This window comes from Apostichopus japonicus, chromosome 16, assembly GCF_037975245.1.
Source record: "Apostichopus japonicus isolate 1M-3 chromosome 16, ASM3797524v1, whole genome shotgun sequence".
Classification (NCBI taxonomy): Eukaryota; Metazoa; Echinodermata; class Holothuroidea; order Aspidochirotida; family Stichopodidae; genus Apostichopus; species Apostichopus japonicus.
In genome coordinates, this window is record NC_092576.1 from 20790598 (window position 1) to 20815975 (window position 25378).

A 25378-nucleotide genomic window follows, 5' to 3' on the forward strand; every position below is an offset into this window, starting at 1 on the left:
ACCGCACATTCGATTGATCGGTACCGCACATTCGATTGATCGGTACGGTACATTCGATTGATCGGTTCCGAACATTCGATTGATCGGTACCGAACATTCAATTGATCGGTACGGAACATTCGATTGATAGGTACCGCACATTCGATTGATCGGTACCGCACATTCGATTGATCGATACGGAACATTCGATTGATCGGTTCCGAACATTCGATTGATCGGTACCGCACATTCGATTGATCGGTACGGAACATTCGATTGATAGGTACCGCATATTCGATTGATCGGTACCGCACATTCGATTGATCGGTACCGCACATTCGATTGATCGGTACCGCACATTCGATTGATCGGTATCGCACATTCGATTAATCGGTACGGAACATTCGATTGATCGGTACCGCACATTCGATTGATCGGTACCGCACATTCGTTTGATCGGTACCGCACATTCGATTGATCGGTACCGCACATTCGATTGATCGGTACCGATCATTCGATTGATCGGTACCGTACATTCGATTGATCGGTATCGCAGATTCGATTGATCGGTACGGAACATTCGATTGATCGGTACCGCACATTCGATTGATCGGTACCGCACATTCGATTGATCGGTACCGCACATTCGATTGATCGGTACTGCACATTCGATTGATCGGTACCGAACATTCGATTGAACGGTACGGAACATTCCTTTGATCGGTACCGCACATTCGATTGATCGGTACCGCACATTCGATTGATAGGTACCGCACATTCGATTGATCGGTACCGCACATTCGATTGATCGGTACCGCACATTCCATTGATCGGTACCGCACATTCGATTGATCGGTACAGCACATTCTATTGATCGGTACGGAAAACTCGATTGATTGCTACGGAACATTCGATTGATCAGTACCGCACATTCCATTGATCGGTACCGCACATTCGATTGATCGGTACAGCACATTCGATTGATCGTACCGCACATTCGATTGATCGGTACCGCACATTCGATTGATCGGTACCGTACATTCGATTGATCGGTATGGCACGTTCGATTGATCGGTACGGAACATTCGATTGATCGGTACGGAACATTCGATTGATCAGTACCGCACATTCGATTGATCGGTACCGCACAATCGATTGATCGGCAAGGAACATTCGATTGATCGGTTCCGAACATTCGATTGATCGGTACCGAACATTCAATTGATCGTTTCCGCACATTCGATTGATCGGTACCGCATATTCGATTGATCGGCACTGAACATTCGATTGATCGGTACAGCACATTCGATTGATCGGTACGGAACATTCGATTGATCGGTACCACACATTCGTTTGATCGGTACGGAACATTCGATTGATCGGTACCGCACATTCGATTGATCTGTACCGCATATTCGATTGATCGGTACTGCACATTCGATTGATCGGTACCGCACATTCGATTGATCGGTACTGCACATTCGATTGATCTGTACAACACATTCGATTGATCGGTACCGCACATTCGATTGATCGGTACCGCACATTCGATTGATCGGTACGGAACATTCGATTGATCGGTACCGCACATTCGATTGATCGGTACGGAACATTCGATTGATAGGTACCGCACATTCGATTGATCGGTACCGCACATTCGATTGATCGGTACCGCACATTCGATTGATCGGTACCGCACATTCGATTGATCCGTACCGCACATTCGATTGATCGGTACCGTACATTCGATTGATCGGTATCGCACATTCTATTAATCGGTACGAAACATTCGATTGATCGGTACCGCACATTCGATTGATCGGTACCGCACATTCGATTGATCGGTACCGCACATTCGATTGATCGGTACCGCACATTCGATTGATCGGTACCGCACATTCGATTGATCGGCAAGGAACATTCGATTGATCGGTACCGCTTATTCGATTGATCGGTACCGCACATTCGATTGATCGGTACCGTACATTCGATTGATCGGTACCGCACATTCGATTGATCGGTACTGCACATTCGTTTGATCGGTACCGCACATTCGATTGATCGGTACCGCATATTCGATTGATCGGCACGAAACAATCGATTGATCGGTACCGAACATTCGATTGATCGGTACGGATGATTCGATTGATCGGTACCGCACATTCGTTTGATCGGTATCTCACATTCGATTGATCGGTACTGCACATTCGATTGATCGGTACCGCACATTCGTTTGATCGGTACCGCACATTCGATTGATCGGTACCGCACATTCGATTGATCGGTAACGCACATTCGATTGATCGGTACGGAAAATTCGATTGATCGGAACGGAACATTCGATTGATCGGTACCGCACATTCGATTGATCGGTACGGAACATTCGAATGATCGGTACGGAACATTCGATTGATCGGTACGGAACATTCCATTGATCGGTACCGCACATTCGATTGATCGATACGGAACATTCGATTGATCGGTACGGAACATTCGATTGATCGGTACTGCACATTCGATTGATCGGTACCGCACATTCGATTGATCGGTACAGCACAATCGATTGATCGGTACGAAACATTCGATTGATCGGCAAGGAACATTCGATTGATCGGTACCGCACATTCGATTGATCAGTACCGCACATTTGATTGATCGGTACTTAACATTCGATTGATCGGTACCGCACATTCGATTGATCGGTACAAAACATTTGATTGATCGGTACCGCACATTAGATTGACCGGTACGGAACATTCGATTGATAGGTACCGCACATTCGATTGATCGGTACGGAACATTCGATTGATCGGTACCGCACATTCGATTGATCGGTACGGAACATTCGATTGATCGGTTCCGCACATTCGATTGATCGGTACCGCACATTCGATTGATCGGTACCGCTTATTCGATTGATCGGTACCGCACATTCGATTGATCGGTACCGTACATTCGATTGATCGGTATCGCACATTCGATTGATCGATACGGAACATTTGATTGATCGGTACCGCATATTCGATTGATTGGCACTGAACATTCGATTGATCGGTACCGCACATTCGATTGATCGGTACGGAACATTCGATTGATCGGTACCGCACATTCGATTGATCTGTACCGCACATTCGATTGATCGGTACTGCACATTCGATTGATCGGTACCGCACATTCGATTGATCGGTACCGCACATTCGATTGATCTGTACAGCACATTCGATTGATCGGTACCGCACATTCGATTGATCGCTACCGCACATTCGATTGATCGGTACGGAACATTCGATTGATCGGTACCGCACATTCGATTGATCGGTACGGAACATTCGATTGATAGGTACCGCACATTCGATTGATCGGTACCGCACATTCGATTGATCGGTACCGCACATTCGATTGATCGGTACCGCACATTCGATTGATCGGTACCGTACATTCGATTGATCGGTACCGCACATTCTATTAATCGGTACGGAACATTCGATTGATCGGTACCGCACATTCGATTGATCGGTACCGCACATTCGATTGATCAATACCGCACATTCGATTGATCGGTACCGCACATTCGATTGATCGGTACCGCACATTCGATTGATCGGCAAGGAACATTCGATTGATCGGTACCGCTTATTCGATTGATCGGTACAGCACATTCGATTGATCGGTACCGTACATTCGATTGATCGGTATCGCACATTCGATTGATCGATACCGCACATTCGATTGATCGGTACCGCACATTCGATTGATCTGTACCGCACATTCGATTGATCGGTACGGAACATTCCTTTGATCGGTACCGCACATTCGTTTGATCGGTACCGAACATTCGATTGATAGGTACCGCACATTCGATTGATCGGTACCGCACATTCGATCGATCTGTACCGCACATTCGATTGATCGGTACCGCAGATTCGATTGATCGGTACCGCACATTCGATTGATCGGTACCGCACATTCCATTGATCGGTACCGCACATTCGATTGATCGGTACAGCACATTCTATTGATCGGTACGGAAAACTCGATTGACTGCTACGGAACATTCGATTGATCAGTACCGCACATTCCATTGATCGGTACCGCACATTCGATTGATCGGTACCGCACATTCGATTGATCGGTACCGTACATTCGATTGATCGGTATGGCACGTTCTATTGATCGGTACGGAACATTCGATTGATCGGTACGGAACATTCGATTGATCGGTACCGCACATTCGATTGATCGGTACGGAACATTCGATTGATCGGTACCGCACATTCGATTGATCTGTACCGCACATTCGATTGATCGGTACTGCACATTCGATTGATCGGTACCGCACATTCGATTGATCGGTACTGCACATTCGATTGATCTGTACAGCACATTCGATTGATCGGTACCGCACATTCGATTGATCGGTACCGCACATTCGATTGATCGGTACGGAACATTCGATTGATCGGTACCGCACATTCGATTGATCGGTACGGAACATTCGATTGATAGGTACCGCACATTCGATTGATCGGTACCGCACATTCGATTGATCGGTACCGCACATTCGATTGATCGGTACCGCACATTCGATTGATCGGTACCGCACATTCGATTGATCGGTACCGTACATTCGATTGATCGGTATCGCACATTCTATTAATCGGTACGGAACATTCGATTGATCGGTACCGCACATTCGATTGATCGGTACCGCACATTCGATTGATCGGTACCGCACATTCGATTGATCGGTACCGCACATTCGATTGATCGGTACCGCACATTCGATTGATCGGCAAGGAACATTCGATTGATCGGTACCGCTTATTCGATTGATCGGTACCGCACATTCGATTGATCGGTACCGTACATTCGATTGATCGGTATCGCACATTCGATTGATCGATACGGAACATTCGATTGATCGGTAACGCACATTCGATTGATCGGCACGGAACATTCGATTGATCGGTACGGAACATTCGATTGATCGGTACCGCACATTCGATTGATCGGTACCGCACATTCGATTGATCGGTACGGTACATTCGATTGATCGGTACCGCACATTCGATTGATCGGTACCGCACATTCGATTGATCGGCAAGGAACATTCGATTGATCGGTACCGCACATTCGATTGATCGGTACTGGACATTCGTTTGATCGGTACCGCACATTCGATTGATCGGTACCGCATATTCGATTGATCGGCACGGAACATTCGATTGATCGGTACCGCACATTCGATTGATCGGTACGGAACATTCGATTGATCGGTACCGCACATTCGTTTGATCGGTATCTCACATTCGATTGATCGGTACTGCACATTCGTTTGATCGGTACCGCACATTCGATTGATCGGTACCGCATATTCGATTGATCGGTACCGCACATTCGATTGATCGGTACAGCACATTCTATTGATCGGTACGGAAAACTCGATTGATTGCTACGGAACATTCGATTGATCAGTACCGCACATTCCATTGATCGGTACCGCACATTCGATTGATCGGTACAGCACATTCGATTGATCGTACCGCACATTCGATTGATCGGTACCGCACATTCGATTGATCGGTACCGTACATTCGATTGATCGGTATGGCACGTTCGATTGATCGGTACGGAACATTCGATTGATCGGTACGGAACATTCGATTGATCGGTACCGCACATTCGATTGATCGGTACCGCACATTCGATTGATCGGTACGGTATATTCGATTGATCGGTACCGCACATTCGATTGATCGGTACCGCACATTCGATTGATCGGCAAGGAACATTCGATTGATCGGTTCCGAACATTCGATTGATCGGTACCGAACATTCAATTGATCGGTTCCGCACATTCGATTGATCGGTACCGCATATTCGATTGATTGGCACTGAACATTCGATTGATCGGTACCGCACATTCGATTGATCGGTACGGAACATTCGATTGATCGGTACCGCACATTCGATTGATCTGTACCGCACATTCGATTGATCTGTACTGCACATTCGATTGATCGGTACCGCACATTCGATTGATCGGTACTGCACATTCGATTCATCTGTACAGCACATTCGATTGATCGGTACCGCACATTCGATTGATCGGTACCGCACATTCGATTGATCGGTACGGAACATTCGATTGATCGGTACCGCACATTCGATTGATCGGTACGGAACATTCGATTGATAGGAACCGCACATTCGATTGATCGGTACCGCACATTCGATTGATCGGTACCGCACATTCGATTGATCGGTACCGCACATTCGATTGATCGGTACCGCACATTCGATTGATCCGTACCGTACATTCGATTGATCGGTATCGCACATTCTATTAATCGGTACGGAACATTCGATTGATCGGTACCGCACATTCGATTGATCGGTACCGCACATTCGATTGATCGGTACCGCACATTCGATTGATCGGTACCGCACATTCGATTGATCGGTACCGCACATTCGATTGATCGGCAAGGAACATTCGATTGATCGGTACCGCTTATTCGATTGATCGGTACCGCACATTCGATTGATCGGTACCGTACATTCGATTGATCGGTATCGCACATTCGATTGATCGATACGGAACATTCGATTGATCGGTACCGCACATTCGATTGATCGGCAAGGAACATTCGTTTGATCGGTACCGCACATTCGATTGATCGGTACCGCATATTCGATTGATCGGCACGGAACATTCGATTGATCGGTACCGCACATTCGATTGATCGGTACGGAACATTCGATTGATCGGTACCGCACATTCGTTTGATCGGTATCTCACATTCGATTGATCGGTACTGCACATTCGATTGATCGGTACCGCACATTCGTTTGATCGGTACCGCACATTCGATTGATCGGTACCGCACATTCGATTGATCGGTAACGCACATTCGATTGATCGGTACGGAAAATTCGATTGATCGGAACGGAACATTCGACTGATCGGTTCCGCACATTCGATTGATCGGTACGGAACATTCGATTGATCGGTACAAAACATTTGATTGATCGGTACCGCACATTAGATTGAACGGTACGGAACATTCGATTGATAGGTACCGCACATTCGATTGATCGGTACGGAACATTCGAATGATCGGTACGGAACATTCGATTGATCGGTACGGAACATTCGATTGATCGGTACCGCACATTCGATTGATCGATACGGAACATTAGATTGATCGGTACGGAACATTCGATTGATCGGTACGGAACATTCGATTGATCGGTACCGCACATTCGATTGATCGGTACCGCACATTCGATTGATCGGTACGGAACATTCGATTGATCGGTACCGAACATTCGATTGATCGGTACCGCACATTCGATTGATCGGTACAGCACATTCGATTGATCATCAAGGAACATTCGATTGATCGGTACCGAACATTCGATTGATCGGTTCCGCATATTCGATTGATCGGTACCGCACATTCGATTTATCGGCACTGAACATTCGATTGATCGGTACCGCACATTCGATTGATCGGTTCGGAACATTCGATTGATCGGTACCGCACATTAGATTGATCGGTACTGCACATTCGATTGATCGGTACGGAACATTCGATTGATCGGTACGGAACATTCGATTGATCGGTACCGCACATTCGATTGATCGGCCAGGAACATTCGATTGATCGGTTCCGAACATTCGATTGATCGGTACCGAACATTCGATTGATCGGTTCCGCACATTCGATTGATCGGTACCGCATATTCGATTGATTGGCACTGAACATTCGATTGATCGGTACCGCACATTCGATTGATCGGTACGGAACATTCGATTGATCGGTACTGCACATTCGATTGATCGGTACTGCACATTCGATTGATCGGTACCGCACATTCGATTGATCTGTACCGCACATTCGATTGATCGGTACTGCACATTCGATTGATCGGTATCGCACATTCGAATGATCGGTACCGCACATTCGATTGATCGGTACGGAACATTCGATTGATCGGTACCGCACATTCGATTGATCGGTACCGCACATTTGATTGATCGGTAACGCACATTCGATTGATCGGTACCGCACATTAGATTGATCGGTACCGCACATTCGATTGATCGGTACGGAACATTCGATTGATCGGTACCGCACATTCGATTGATCGGTACGGTACATTCGATTGATCGGTACCGCACATTCGATTGATCGGTACCGCACATTCGATTGATCGGTACCGCACATTCGATTGATCGGTTCCGAACATTCGATTGATCGGTACCGAACATTCGATTGATCGGTTCCGCACATTCGATTGATCGGTACCGCATATTCGATTGATTGGCACTGAACATTCGATTGATCGGTACCGCACATTCGATTGATCGGTACGGAACATTCGATTGATCGGTTCCGCACATTCGATTGATTTGTACCGCACATTCGATTGATCGGTACTGCACATTCGATTGATCGGTACCGCACATTCGATTGATTGGTACTGAACGTTCGATTTATCGGTACCGCACATTCGATTGATCGGTACGGAACATTCGATTGATCGGTACCGCACATTCGATTGATCGGTACGGAACATTCGATTGATCGGTACCGCACATTCGATTGATCTGTACCGCACATTCGATTGATCGGTACGGAACATTCGATTGATCGGTACCGCACATTCGATTGATCGGTACGGAAAATTCGATTGATCGAATCGGAACATTCGACTGATCGGTACCGCACATTCGATTGATCGGTACGGAACATTCGATTGATCGGTACGGAACATTCGATTGATCGGTACCGCACATTCGATTGATCGATACGGAACATTCGATTGATCGGTACTGCACATTCGATTGATCGGTACTGCACATTCGATTGATCGGTACCGCACATTCGATTGATCGGTACAGCACATTCGATTGATCGGCAAGGAACATTCGATTGATCGGCAAGGAACATTCGATTGATCGGCAAGGAACATTCGATTGATCAGTAACGCACATTCGATTGATCGGTACTGAACATTCGATTGATCGGTATCGCACATTCGATTGATCGGTACAAAACATTTGATTGATCGGTACCGCACATTAGATTGAACGGTACGGAACATTCGATTGATAGGTACCGCACATTCGATTGATCGGTACGGAACATTCGAATGATCGGTACGGAACATTCGATTGATCGGTACGGAACATTCGATTGATCGGTACCGCACATTCGATTGATCGATACGGAACATTAGATTGATCGGTACGGAACATTCGATTGATCGGTACGGAACATTCGATTGATCGGTACCGCACATTCGATTGATCGGTACAGCACATTCGATTGATCGGTACGGAACATTCGATTGATCGGTACCGAACATTCGATTGATCGGTACCGCACATTCGATTGATCGGTACAGCACATTCGATTGATCATCAAGGAACATTCGATTGATCGGTACCGAACATTCGATTGATCGGTTCCGCATATTCGATTGATCGGTACCGCACATTCGATTTATCGGCACTGAACATTCGATTGATCGGTACCGCACATTCGATTGTTCGGTTCGGAACATTCGATTGATCGGTACCGCACATTAGATTGATCGGTACTGCACATTCGATTGATCGGTACGGAACATTCGATTGATCGGTACGGAACATTCGATTGATCGGTACCGCACATTCGATTGATCGGCCAGGAACATTCGATTGATCGGTTCCGAACATTCGATTGATCGGTACCGAACATTCGATTGATCGGTTCCGCACATTCGATTGATCGGTACCGCATATTCGATTGATTGGCACTGAACATTCGATTGATCGGTACCGCACATTCGATTGATCGGTACGGAACATTCGATTGATCGGTACTGCACATTCGATTGATCGGTACTGCACATTCGATTGATCGGTACCGCACATTCGATTGATCTGTACCGCACATTCGATTGATCGGTACTGCACATTCGATTGATCGGTATCGCACATTCGAATGATCGGTACCGCACATTCGATTGATCGGTACGGAACATTCGATTGATCGGTACCGCACATTCGATTGATCGGTACCGCACATTTGATTGATCGGTAACGCACATTCGATTGATCGGTACCGCACATTAGATTGATCGGTACCGCACATTCGATTGATCGGTACGAAACATTCGATTGATCGGTACCGCACATTCGATTGATCGGTACGGTACATTCGATTGATCGGTACCGCACATTCGATTGATCGGTACCGCACATTCGATTGATCGGTACCGCACATTCGATTGATCGGTTCCGAACATTCGATTGATCGGTACCGAACATTCGATTGATCGGTTCCGCACATTCGATTGATCTGTACCGCACATTCGATTGATCGGTACTGCACATTCGATTGATCGGTACCGCACATTCGATTGATTGGTACTGAACGTTCGATTTATCGGTACCGCACATTCGATTGATCGGTACGGAACATTCGATTGATCGGTACCGCACATTCGTATGATCGGTACGGAACATTCGATTGATCGGTACCGCACATTCGATTGATCTGTACCGCACATTCGATTGATCGGTACGGAACATTCGATTGATCGGTACCGCACATTCGATTGATCGGTACTGCACATTCGATTGATCGATACCGAACATTCGATTGATCGGTACCGAACATTCGATTGATCTGTACCGCACATTCGATTGATCGGTACCGCACATTCGATTGATCTGTACCGCACATTCGATTGATCGGTACCGAACATTCGATTGATCTGTACCGCACATTCGATTGATCGGTACCGCACATTCGATTGATCTGTACCGCACATTCGATTGATCGGTACCGCACATTCGATTGATCGGTACCGCACATTCGATTGATCGGTACCGCACATTCCATTGATCGGTACCGCACATTCGATTGATCGGTACCGCACATTCTATTGATCGGTACGGAAAACTCGATTGATTGCTACGGAACATTCGATTGATCAGTACCGCACATTCAATTGATGGGTATCAAAAATTTATGTGATCGGTACCGAACTTTCGATTGATCGGTACCGCACAATCGATTGATAGGTACCGCACATTCGATTGGTCGGTACCGCACATTCGATTGATCGGTACCGCACATTCGATTGATCGGTACCGCACATTCGATTGATCAGTACCGCACATTCGATTGATCGGTACGGAACATTCGATTGATCGGTACCGCACATTCGATTGATCGGTACAAAACATTTGATTGATTGGTACCGCACATTAGATTGAACGGTACGGAACATTCGATTGATAGGTACCGCACATTCGATTGATCGGTACAGCACATTCGATTGATCGGTACGGAACATTCGATTGATCGGTACGGAACATTCGATTGATCGGTACCGCACATTCGATTGATCGGTACGGAACATTCGATTGATCGGTACCGCACATTCGATTGATCGGTACCGCACATTCGATTGATCGGTACCGCACATTCGATTGATCTGTACCGCACATTCGATTGATCGGTACCGCAGATTCGATTGATCGGTACCGCATATTCGATTGATTCGCACTGAACATTCGATTGATCGGTACCGCACATTCGATTGATCGGTACGGAACATTCGATTAATCGGTACTGCACATTCGATTGATCGGTACTGCACATTCGATTGATCGGTACCGCACATTCGATTGATCTGTACCGCACATTCGATTGATCGGTACTGCACATTCGATTGATCGGTATCGCACATTCGAATGATCGGTACCGCACATTCGATTGATCGGTAAGGAACATTCGATTGATCGGTACCGCACATTCGATTGATCGGTACCGCACATTTGATTGATCGGTACCGCACATTCGATTGATCGGTACCGCACATTCGATTGATCGGTACGAAACATTCGATTGATCGGTACCGCACATTCGATTGATCGGTACGGCACATTCGATTGATCGGTTCCGAACATTCGATTGATCGGTACCGAACATTCGATTGATCGGTTCCGCACATTCGATTGATCGGTACGGAACATTCGATTGATCGGCACCGCACATTCGATTGATCGGTACGGAACATTCGATTGATCGGTTCCGCACATTCGATTGATCTGTACCGCACATTCGATTGAGCGATACCGCACATTCGATTGATCGGTCACGCACATTCGATTGATCGGTACGGAACATTCGTTTGATCGGTACTGCACATTCGATTGATCGGTACCGCACATTCGATTGATCGGTAAGGAACATTCGATTGATCGGTACCGCACATTCGATTGATCGGTACCGCACATTTGATTGATCGGTAACGCACATTCGATTGATCGGTACCGCACATTCGATTGATCGGTACCGCACATTCAATTGATCGGTACGAAACATTCGATTGATCGGTACCGCACATTCGATTGATCGGTACGGTACATTCGATTGATCGATACCGCACATTCGATTGATCGGTACCGCACATTCGATTGATCGGTACCGCACATTCGATTGATCGGTTCCGAACATTCGATTGATCGGTACCGAACATTCGATTGATCGGTTCCGCACATTCGATTGATCGCTACGGAACATTCGATTGATCGGTACCGCACATTCGATTGATCGGTACGGAACATTCGATTGATCGGTTCCGCACATTCGATTGATCTGTACCGCACATTCGATTGAGCGATACCGCACATTCGATTGATCGGTCACGCACATTCGATTGATCGGTACGGAACATTCGTTTGATCGGTACCGCACATTCGATTGATCGGTACGGAACATTCGATTAATCGGTACTGCACATTCGATTGATCGGTACTGCACATTCGATTGATCGGTACCGCACATTCGATTGATCTGTACCGCACATTCGATTGATCGGTACTGCACATTCGATTGATCGGTATCGCACATTCGAATGATCGGTACCGCACATTCGATTGATCGGTACGGAACATTCGATTGATCGGTACCGCACATTCGATTGATCGGTACCGCACATTTGATTGATCGGTACGAAACATTCGATTGATCGGTACCGCACATTCGATTGATCGGTACGGTACATTCGATTGATCGGTACCGCACATTCGATTGATCGGTACCGCACATTCGATTGATCGGTACCGCACATTCGATTGATCGGTACCGCACATTCGATTGATCGGTTCCGAACATTCGATTGATCGGTACCGAACATTCGATTGATCGGTTCCGCACATTCGATTGATCGCTACGGAACATTCGATTGATCGGTACCGCACATTCGATTGATCGGTACGGAACATTCGATTGATCGGTTCCGCACATTCGATTGATCTGTACCGCACATTCGATTGAGCGATACCGCACATTCGATTGATCGGTCACGCACATTCGATTGATCGGTACGGAACATTCGTTTGATCGGTACCGCACATTCGATTGATCGGTACGGAACATTCGATTAATCGGTACTGCACATTCGATTGATCGGTACTGCACATTCGATTGATCGGTACCGCACATTCGATTGATCTGTACCGCACATTCGATTGATCGGTACTGCACATTCGATTGATCGGTATCGCACATTCGAATGATCGGTACCGCACATTCGATTGATCGGTACGGAACATTCGATTGATCGGTACCGCACATTCGATTGATCGGTACCGCACATTTGATTGATCGGTAACGCACATTCGATTGATCGGTACCGCACATTCGATTGATCGGTACCGCACATTCGATTGATCGGTACGAAACATTCGATTGATCGGTACCGCACATTCGATTGATCGGTACGGTACATTCGATTGATCGGTACCGCACATTCGATTGATCGGTACCGCACATTCGATTGATCGGTTCCGAACATTCGATTGATCGGTACCGAACATTCGATTGATCGGTTCCGCACATTCGATTGATCGGTACGGAACATTCGATTGATCGGCACCGCACATTCGATTGATCGGTACGGAACATTCGATTGATCGGTTCCGCACATTCGATTGATCTGTACCGCACATTCGATTGAGCGATACCGCACATTCGATTGATCGGTAACGCACATTCGATTGATCGGTACCGCACATTCGATTGATCGGTACGAAACATTCGATTGATCGGTACCGCACATTCGATTGATCGGTACGGTACATTCGATTGATCGGTACCGCACATTCGATTGATCGGTACCGCACATTCGATTGATCGGTACCGCACATTCGATTGATCGGTTCCGAACATTCGATTGATCGGTACCGAACATTCGATTGATCGGTTCCGCACATTCGATTGATCGCTACGGAACATTCGATTGATCGGTACCGCACATTCGATTGATCGGTACGGAACATTCGATTGATCGGTTCCGCACATTCGATTGATCTGTACCGCACATTCGATTGAGCGATACCGCACATTCGATTGATCGGTCACGCACATTCGATTGATCGGTACGGAACATTCGTTTGATCGGTACCGCACATTCGATTGATCGGTACGGAACATTCGATTAATCGGTACTGCACATTCGATTGATCGGTACTGCACATTCGATTGATCGGTACCGCACATTCGATTGATCTGTACCGCACATTCGATTGATCGGTACTGCACATTCGATTGATCGGTATCGCACATTCGAATGATCGGTACCGCACATTCGATTGATCGGTACGGAACATTCGATTGATCGGTACCGCACATTCGATTGATCGGTACCGCACATTTGATTGATCGGTAACGCACATTCGATTGATCGGTACCGCACATTCGATTGATCGGTACCGCACATTCGATTGATCGGTACGAAACATTCGATTGATCGGTACCGCACATTCGATTGATCGGTACGGTACATTCGATTGATCGGTACCGCACATTCGATTGATCGGTACCGCACATTCGATTGATCGGTTCCGAACATTCGATTGATCGGTACCGAACATTCGATTGATCGGTTCCGCACATTCGATTAATCGGTACGGAACATTCGATTGATCGGTACCGCACATTCGATTGATCGGTACGGAACATTCGATTGATCGGTTCCGCACATTCGATTGATCTGTACCGCACATTCGATTGAGCGATACCGCACATTCGATTGATCGGTCACGCACATTCGATTGATCGGTACGGAACATTCGTTTGATCGGTACTGCACATTCGATTGATCGGTACCGCACATTCGATTGATCGGTAAGGAACATTCGATTGATCGGTACCGCACATTCGATTGATCGGTACCGCACATTCGATTGATCGGTAACGCACATTCGATTGATCGGTACCGCACATTCGATTGATCGGTACCGCACATTCGATTGATCGGTACGAAACATTCGATTGATCGGTACCGCACATTCGATTGATCGGTACGGTACATTCGATTGATCGGTACCGCACATTCGATTGATCGGTACCGCACATTCGATTGATCGGTACCGCACATTCGATTGATCGGTACCGCACATTCGATTGATCGGTACGGAACATTCGATTGATCGGTACGGAACATTCGATTGATCGGTACCGCACATTCGATTGATCGGTACCGCACATTCGATTGATCGGTACCGCACATTCGATTGATCGGTACCGATCATTGAATTGATCGGTACCGTACATTCGATTGATCGGTATCGCACATTCGATTGATCGGTACGTAACATTCGATTGATCGGTACCGCACATTCGATTGATCGGTACCGCACATTCAATTGATCGGTACCGCACATTCGATTGATCGATACGGAACATTCGATTGATCGGTACCGCACATTCGATTGATCGGTACCGCACATTCGATTGATCGGTACCGCACATTCGATTGATCGGTACCGCACATTCGATTGATCGGTACCGTACATTCGATTGATCGGTATCGCACATTCGATTGATCGGTACTGCAATTCGATTGATCGGTTCGGAACATTCGATTAATCGGTACCGCACATTCGATTGATCGGTACCGCACATTCGATTGATCGGTACGGAAAATTCGATTGATCGGTACTGCACATTCGATTGATCGTTAGGGAACATTCGATTGATCGGTACCGCACATTCGATTGATCGGTACGGAACATTCGATTGATCGGTACCGCACATTCGATTGATAGGTACCGCACATTCGATTGATCGGCAAGGAACATTCGATTGATCGGTACCGCACATTCGATTGATCGGTACCGCACATTCGATTGATCGGTACCGCACATTCGATTGATCGGCACTGAACATTCGATTGATCGGTACCGCACATTCGATTGATCGGTACGGATAATTCGATTGATCGGTACCGCACATTCGATTGATCGATACGGAACATTCGATTGATCGGTACCGCACATTCGATTGATCGGTACGGAACATTCAATTGATCGATACCCCACATTCGATTGATCGGTACGGAAAATTCGATTGATCGGTACCGCACATTCGATTGATCGGTACGGAACACTCGATTGATCGATACCACACATTCGATTGATCGGTACCGAACATTCGATTGATCGGTACCGCACATTCGATTGATCGGTACCGCACATTCGATTGATCTGTACCGCACATTCGATTGATCGGTACCGCACATTCGATTGATCGGTACCGCACATTCGATTGATCGGTACCGCACATTCCATTGATCGGTACCGCACATTCGATTGATCGGTACCGCACATTCTATTGATCGGTACGGAAAACTCGATTGATTGCTACGGAACATTCGATTGATCAGTACCGCACATTCGATTGATCAGTACCGCACATTCGATTGATCGGTACGGAACATTCGATTGATCGGTACGGAACATTCGATTGATCGGTACCGCACATTCGATTGATCGGTACCGCACATTCGATTGATCGGTACGGAACATTCGATTGATCGGTACCGCACATTCGATTGATCGGTACCGCACATTCTATTGATCGGTACGGAAAACTCGATTGATTGCTACGGAACATTCGATTGATCGGTACCGCACATTCGATTGATCAGTACCGCACATACGATTGATCGGTACGGAACATTCGATTGATCGGTACGGAACATTCGATTGATCGGTACCGCACATTCGATTGATCGGTACCGCACATTCGATTGATCGGTTCTGCACATTCGATTGATCGGTACTGCACATTCGATTGATCGGGACCGAACATTCGATTGATCGGTACCGCACATTCGATTGATCGGTACCGCACATTCGATTGATCTGTACCGCACATTCGATTGATCGGTACCGCAGATTCGATTGATCGGTACCGCACATTCGATTGATCGGTACCGCACATTCCATTGATCGGTACCGCACATTCGATTGATCGGTACAGCACATTCTATTGATCGGTACGGAAAACTCGATTGATTGCTACGGAACATTCGATTGATCAGTACCGCACATTCCATTGATCGGTACCGCACATTCGATTGATCGGTTCGGAACATTCGATTGATCGGTACCGCACATTCGATTGATCGGTACCGCACATTCGATTGATCGGTACGGAACATTCGATTGATCGGTACGGAACATTCGATTGATCGGTACCGCACATTCGATTGATCGGTACCGCACATTCGATTGATCGGTACCGCACATTCGATTGATCGGTACCGATCATTGAATTGATCGGTACCGTACATTCGATTGATCGGTATCGCACATTCGATTGATCGGTACGTAACATTCGATTGATCGGTACCGCACATTCGATTGATCGGTACCGCACATTCAATTGATCGGTACCGCACATTCGATTGATCGATACGGAACATTCGATTGATCGGTACCGCACATTCGATTGATCGGTACTGCACATTCGATTGATCGGTACCGGACATTCGATTGATCGGTACGGAAAATTCGATTGATCGGTACCGCACATTCGATTGATCGGTACGGAACATTCGATTGATCGGCAAGGAACATTCGATTGATCGGTACCGCACATTCGATTGATCGGTACCGCACATTCGATTGATCGGTACCGCACATTCGATTGATCGGCACTGAACATTCGATTGATCGGTACCGCACATTCGATTGATCGGTACGGAAAATTCGATTGATCGGTACGGCACATTCGATTGATCGGTACGGAACATTCGATTGATCGATACCGCACATTCGATTGATCGGTACCGAACATTCGATTGATCGGTACCGCACATTCGATTGATCGGTACCGCACATTCGATTGATCTGTACCGCACATTCGATTGATCGGTACCGCACATTCGATTGATCGGTACCGCACATTCTATTGATCGGCAACGCACAATCCATTGATCGGTACCGCACATTCGATTGATCGGTACGGAACATTCTATTGATCGGTACGGAACATTCGATTGATCGGTACCGCATATTCGATTGATCAGTACCGCACATTCGATTGATCGGTATCGCACGTTCGATTGATCGGTACGGAACATTCGATTGATCGGTACGGAACATTCGATTGATCGGTACCGCACATTCGATTGATCGGTACCGCACATTCGATTGATCGGTACGGTACATTCGATTGATCGGTACCGCACATTCGATTGATCGGTACCGCACATTCGATTGATCGGTACCGCACATTCGATTGATCGGTACCGCACATTCGATTGATCGGTACCGCACATTCGATTGATCGGTACCGTACATTCGATTGATCGGTATCGCACATTCGATTGATCGGTACTGCAATTCGATTGATCGGTTCGGAACATTCGATTAATCGGTACCGCACATTCGATTGATCGGTACCGCACATTCGATTGATCGGTACGGAAAATTCGATTGATCGGTACTGCACATTCGATTGATCGGTACCGCACATTCGTTTGATCGGTACCGCACATTCGATTGATCGGTACCGCACATTCGATTGATCGGTACCGATCATTCGATAGATCGGTACCGTACATTCGATTGATCGGTATCACACATTCGATTGATCGGTACGGAACATTCGATTGATCGGTACCGCACATTCGATTGATCGGTACCGCACATTCGATTGATCGGTACCGCACATTCGATTGATCGATACGGAACATTCGATTGATCGGTACCGCACATTCGATTGATCGGTACCGCACATTCGATTGATCGATACGGAACATTCGTTTGATCGGTACCGCACATTCGATTGATCGGTACCGCACATTCGATTGATCGGTACCGCACATTCGTTTGATCGGTACCGCACATTCGATTGATCGGTACTGCAATTCGATTGATCGGTTCGGAACATTCGATTGATCGGTAACGCACATTCGATTGATCGGTACCGCACATTCGAATGATCGGTACCGCACATTCGATTGATCGGTACGGAACATTCGATTGATCGGTACCGCACATTCGATTGATCGGTACGGAACATTTGCTTGATCGGTAACGCACATTCGAATGATCGGTACCGCACATTCGATTGATCGGTACCGCACATTCGATTGATCGGTACGAAACATTCGATTGATCGGTACCGCACATTCGATTGATCGGTACGGTACAATCGATTGATCGGTACCGCACATTCGATTGATCGGTACCGAAATTCGATTGATCGGTACCGCACATTCGATTGATCGGTACCGCACATTCGATTGATCGGTACGAAACATTCGATTGATCGGTTCCGCACATTCGATTGATCGGTACCGCATATTCGATTGATTGGCACTAAACATTCGATTGATCGGTACCGCACATTCGATTGATCGGTACGGAACATTCGATTGATCGGTACCGCACATTCGATTGATCGGTACCGCACATTCGATTGATCGGTACCGCATATTCGATTGATTGGCACTAAACATTCGATTGATCGGTACCGCACATTCGATTGATCGGTACGGAACATTCGATTGATCGGTACCGCACATTCGATTGATCGGTACCGCACATTCGATTGATCGGTACTGCACATTCGATTGATCGGTACCGGACATTCGATTGATCGGTACTGCACATTCGATTGATCGGTACCGCACATTCGATTGATCGGTACGGAACATTCGATTGATCGGTACCGCACATTCGATTGATCGGTACCGCACATTCGATTGATCGGCACTGAACATTCGATTGATCGGTACCGCACATTCGATTGATCGGTACGGATAATTCGATTGATCGGTACCGCACATTCGATTGATCGGTACGGAACATTCGATTGATCGGTACCGCACATTCGATTGATCGGTACAGAACATTCGATTGATCGATACCACACATTCGATTGATCGGTACGGAAAATTCGATTGATCGGTACCGCACATTCGATTGATCGGTACGGAACACTCGATTGATCGATACCACACATTCGATTGATCGGTACCGAACATTCGATTGATCGGTACCGCACATTCGATTGATCGGTACCGCACATTCGATTGATCTGTACCGCACATTCGATTGATCGGTACCGCACATTCGATTGATCGGTACCGCACATTCGATTGATCGGTACCGCACATTCGATTGATCGGTACCGCACATTCGATTGATCGGTACCGCACATTCTATTGATCGGTACGGAAAACTCGATTGATTGCTACGGAACATTCGATTGATCAGTACCGCACATTCGATTGATCAGTACCGCACATTCGATTGATCGGTACGGAACATTCGATTGATCGGTACGGAACATTCGATTGATCGGTACCGCACATTCGATTGATCGGTACCGCACATTCGATTTATCTGTACCGCACATTCGATTGATCGGTACCGCAGATTCGATTGATCGGTACCGCACATTCGATTGATCGGTACCGCACATTCCATTGATCGGTACCGCGCATTCGATTGATCGGTACAGCACATTCGATTGATCGGTACGGAAAACTCGATTGATTGCTACGGAACATTCGATTGATCAGTACCCCACATTCCATTGATCGGTACCGCACATTCGATTGATCGGTTCGGAACATTCGATTGATCGGTACCGCACATTCGATTGATCGGTACGGAAAATTCGATTGATCTGTACGGAACATTCGATTGATCGGTACGGAACATTCGATTGATCGGTACCGCACATTCGATTGATCGGTACCGCACATTCGATTGATCGGTACCGATCATTCGATTGATAGGTACCGATCATTGGATTGATCGGTACCGTACATTCGATTGATCGGTATCGCACATTCGATTGATCGGTACGTAACATTCGATTGATCGGTACCGCACATTCGATTGATCGGTACCGCACATTCGATTGATCGGTACCGCACATTCGATTGATCGATACGGAACATTCGATTGATCGGTACCGCACATTCGATTGATCGGTACCGCACATTCGATTGATCGATACGGAACATTCGTTTGATCGGTACCGCACATTCGATTGATCGGTACCGCACATTCGATTGATCGGTACCGCACATTCGTTTGATCGGTACCGCACATTCGATTGATCGGTACTGCAATTCGATTGATCAGTTCGGAACATTCGATTGGTCGGTAATGCACATTCGATTGATCGGTACCGCACATTCGATTGATCGGTACGGAACATTCGATTGATCGGTACTGCACATTCGATTGATCTGTACCGCACATTCGATTGATCGGTACTGCACATTCGATTGATCGGTACGGAACATTCGATTGATCGGTACCGCACATTCGATTGATCGGTACCGCACATTCGATTGATCGGCACTGAACATTCGATTGATCGGTACCGCACATTCGATTGATCGGTACGGATAATTCGATTGATCGGTACCGCACATTCGATTGATCGGTACGGAACATTCGATTGATCGGTACCGCACATTCGATTGATCGGTACAGAACATTCGATTGATCGATACCACACATTCGATTGATCGGTACGGAAAATTCGATTGATCGGTACCGCACATTCGATTGATCGGTACGGAACACTCGATTGATCGATACCACACATTCGATTGATCGGTACCGAACATTCGATTGATCGGTACCGCACATTCGATTGATCGGTACCGCACATTCGATTGATCTGTACCGCACATTCGATTGATCGGTACCGCACATTCGATTGATCGGTACCGCACATTCGATTGATCGGTACCGCACATTCGATTGATCGGTACCGCACATTCGATTGATCGGTACCGCACATTCTATTGATCGGTACGGAAAACTCGATTGATTGCTACGGAACATTCGATTGATCAGTACCGCACATTCGATTGATCAGTACCGCACATTCGATTGATCGGTACGGAACATTCGATTGATCGGTACGGAACATTCGATTGATCGGTACCGCACATTCGATTGATCGGTACCGCACATTCGATTTATCTGTACCGCACATTCGATTGATCGGTACCGCAGATTCGATTGATCGGTACCGCACATTCGATTGATCGGTACCGCACATTCCATTGATCGGTACCGCGCATTCGATTGATCGGTACAGCACATTCGATTGATCGGTACGGAAAACTCGATTGATTGCTACGGAACATTCGATTGATCAGTACCCCACATTCCATTGATCGGTACCGCACATTCGATTGATCGGTTCGGAACATTCGATTGATCGGTACCGCACATTCGATTGATCGGTACGGAAAATTCGATTGATCTGTACGGAACATTCGATTGATCGGTACGGAACATTCGATTGATCGGTACCGCACATTCGATTGATCGGTACCGCACATTCGATTGATCGGTACCGATCATTCGATTGATAGGTACCGATCATTGGATTGATCGGTACCGTACATTCGATTGATCGGTATCGCACATTCGATTGATCGGTACGTAACATTCGATTGATCGGTACCGCACATTCGATTGATCGGTACCGCACATTCGATTGATCGGTACCGCACATTCGATTGATCGATACGGAACATTCGATTGATCGGTACCGCACATTCGATTGATCGGTACCGCACATTCGATTGATCGATACGGAACATTCGTTTGATCGGTACCGCACATTCGATTGATCGGTACCGCACATTCGATTGATCGGTACCGCACATTCGTTTGATCGGTACCGCACATTCGATTGATCGGTACTGCAATTCGATTGATCAGTTCGGAACATTCGATTGGTCGGTAATGCACATTCGATTGATCGGTACCGCACATTCGATTGATCGGTACGGAACATTCGATTGATCGGTACTGCACATTCGATTGATCTGTACCGCACATTCGATTGATCGGTACTGCACATTCGATTGATCGGTACCGCACATTCGATTGATCGGTACTGCACATTCGATTGATCGGTACCGGACATTCGATTGATCGGTACGGAAAATTCGATTGATCGGTACCGCACATTCGATTGATCGGTACGGAACATTCGATTGATCGGTACCCCACATTCGATTGATAGGTACCGCACATTCGATTGATCGGCAAGGAACATTCGATTGATCGGTACCGCACATTCGATTGATCGGTACCGCACATTCGATTGATCGGTACGGAAAATTCGATTGATCGGTACCGCACATTCGATTGATCGGTACGGAACATTCGATTGATCGATACCGCACATTCGATTGATCGGTACCGAACATTCGATTGATCGGTACCGCACATTCGATTGATCGGTACCGTACATTCGATTGATCTGTACCGCACATTCGATTGATCGGTACCGCACATTCGATTGATCGGTACCGCACATTCGATTGATCGGTACCGCACATTCCATTGATCGGTACCGCACATTCGATTGATCGGTACCGCACATTCTATTGATCGGTACGGAAAACTCGATTGATTGCTACGGAACATTCGATTGATCAGTACCGCACATTCGATTGATCAGTACCGCACATTCGATTGATCGGTACGGAACATTCGATTGATCGGTACGGAACATTCGATTGATCGGTACCGTACATTCGATTGATCGGTATCGCACGTTCGATTGATCGGTACGGAACATTCGATTGATCGGTACGGAACATTCGAATGATCGGTACCGCACATTCGATTGATCGGTACCGCACATTCGATTGATCGGTACGGTACATTCGATTGATCGGTTCCGAACATTCGATTGATCGGTACCGAACATTCAATTGATCGGTACGGAACATTCGATTGATAGGTACCGCACATTCGATTGATCGGTACCGCACATTCGATTGATCGATACGGAACATTCGATTGATCGGTTCCGAACATTCGATTGATCGGTACCGCACATTCGATTGATCGGTACGGAACATTCGATTGATAGGTACCGCACATTCGATTGATCGGTACCGCACATTCGATTGATAGGTACCGAACATTCGATTGATCGGTACCGCACATTCGATTGATCGGTACGGAAAATTCGATTGATCGGTACCGCACATTCTATTGATCGGTACTCAACATTCGATTGATCGATACCGCACATTCGATTGATCGGTACTGAACATTCGATTGATCGGTACCGCACATTCGATTGATCGGTACCGTACATTCGATTGAACTGTACCGCACATTCGATTGATCGGTACCGCACATTCGATTGATCGGTACCGCACATTCGATTGATCGGTACCGCACATTCCATTGATCGGTACCGCACATTCGATTGATCGGTACCGCACATTCTATTGATCGGTACGGAAAACTCGATTGATTGCTACGGAACATTCGATTGATCAGTACCGCACATTCGATTGATCAGTACCGCACATTCGATTGATCGGTACGGAACATTCGATTGATCGGTACGGAACATTCGATTGATAGGTACCGCACATTCGATTGATCGGTACCGCACATTCGATTGATCGGTACGGTACATTCGATTGATCGGTTCCGAACATTCGATTGATCGGTACCGAACATTCAATTGATCGGTACGGAACATTCGATTGATAGGTACCGCACATTCGATTGATCGGTACCGCACATTCGATTGATCGATACGGAACATTCGATTGATCGGTCCCGAACATTCGATTGATCGGTACCGCACATTCGATTGATCGGTACGGAACATTCGATTGGAAGGTACCGCACATTCGATTGATCGGTACCGCACATTCGATTGATCGGTACCGGACATTCGATTGATCGGTACGGAAAATTCGATTGATCGGTACCGCACATTCGATTGATCGGTACGGAACATTCGATTGATCGGTACCCCACATTCGATTGATAGGTACCGCACATTCGATTGATCGGCAAGGAACATTCGATTGATCGGTACCGCACATTCGATTGATCGGTACCGCACATTCGATTGATCGGTACGGAAAATTCGATTGATCGGTACCGCACATTCGATTGATCGGTACGGAACATTCGATTGATCGATACCGCACATTCGATTGATCGGTACCGAACATTCGATTGATCGGTACCGCACATTCGATTGATCGGTACCGTACATTCGATTGATCT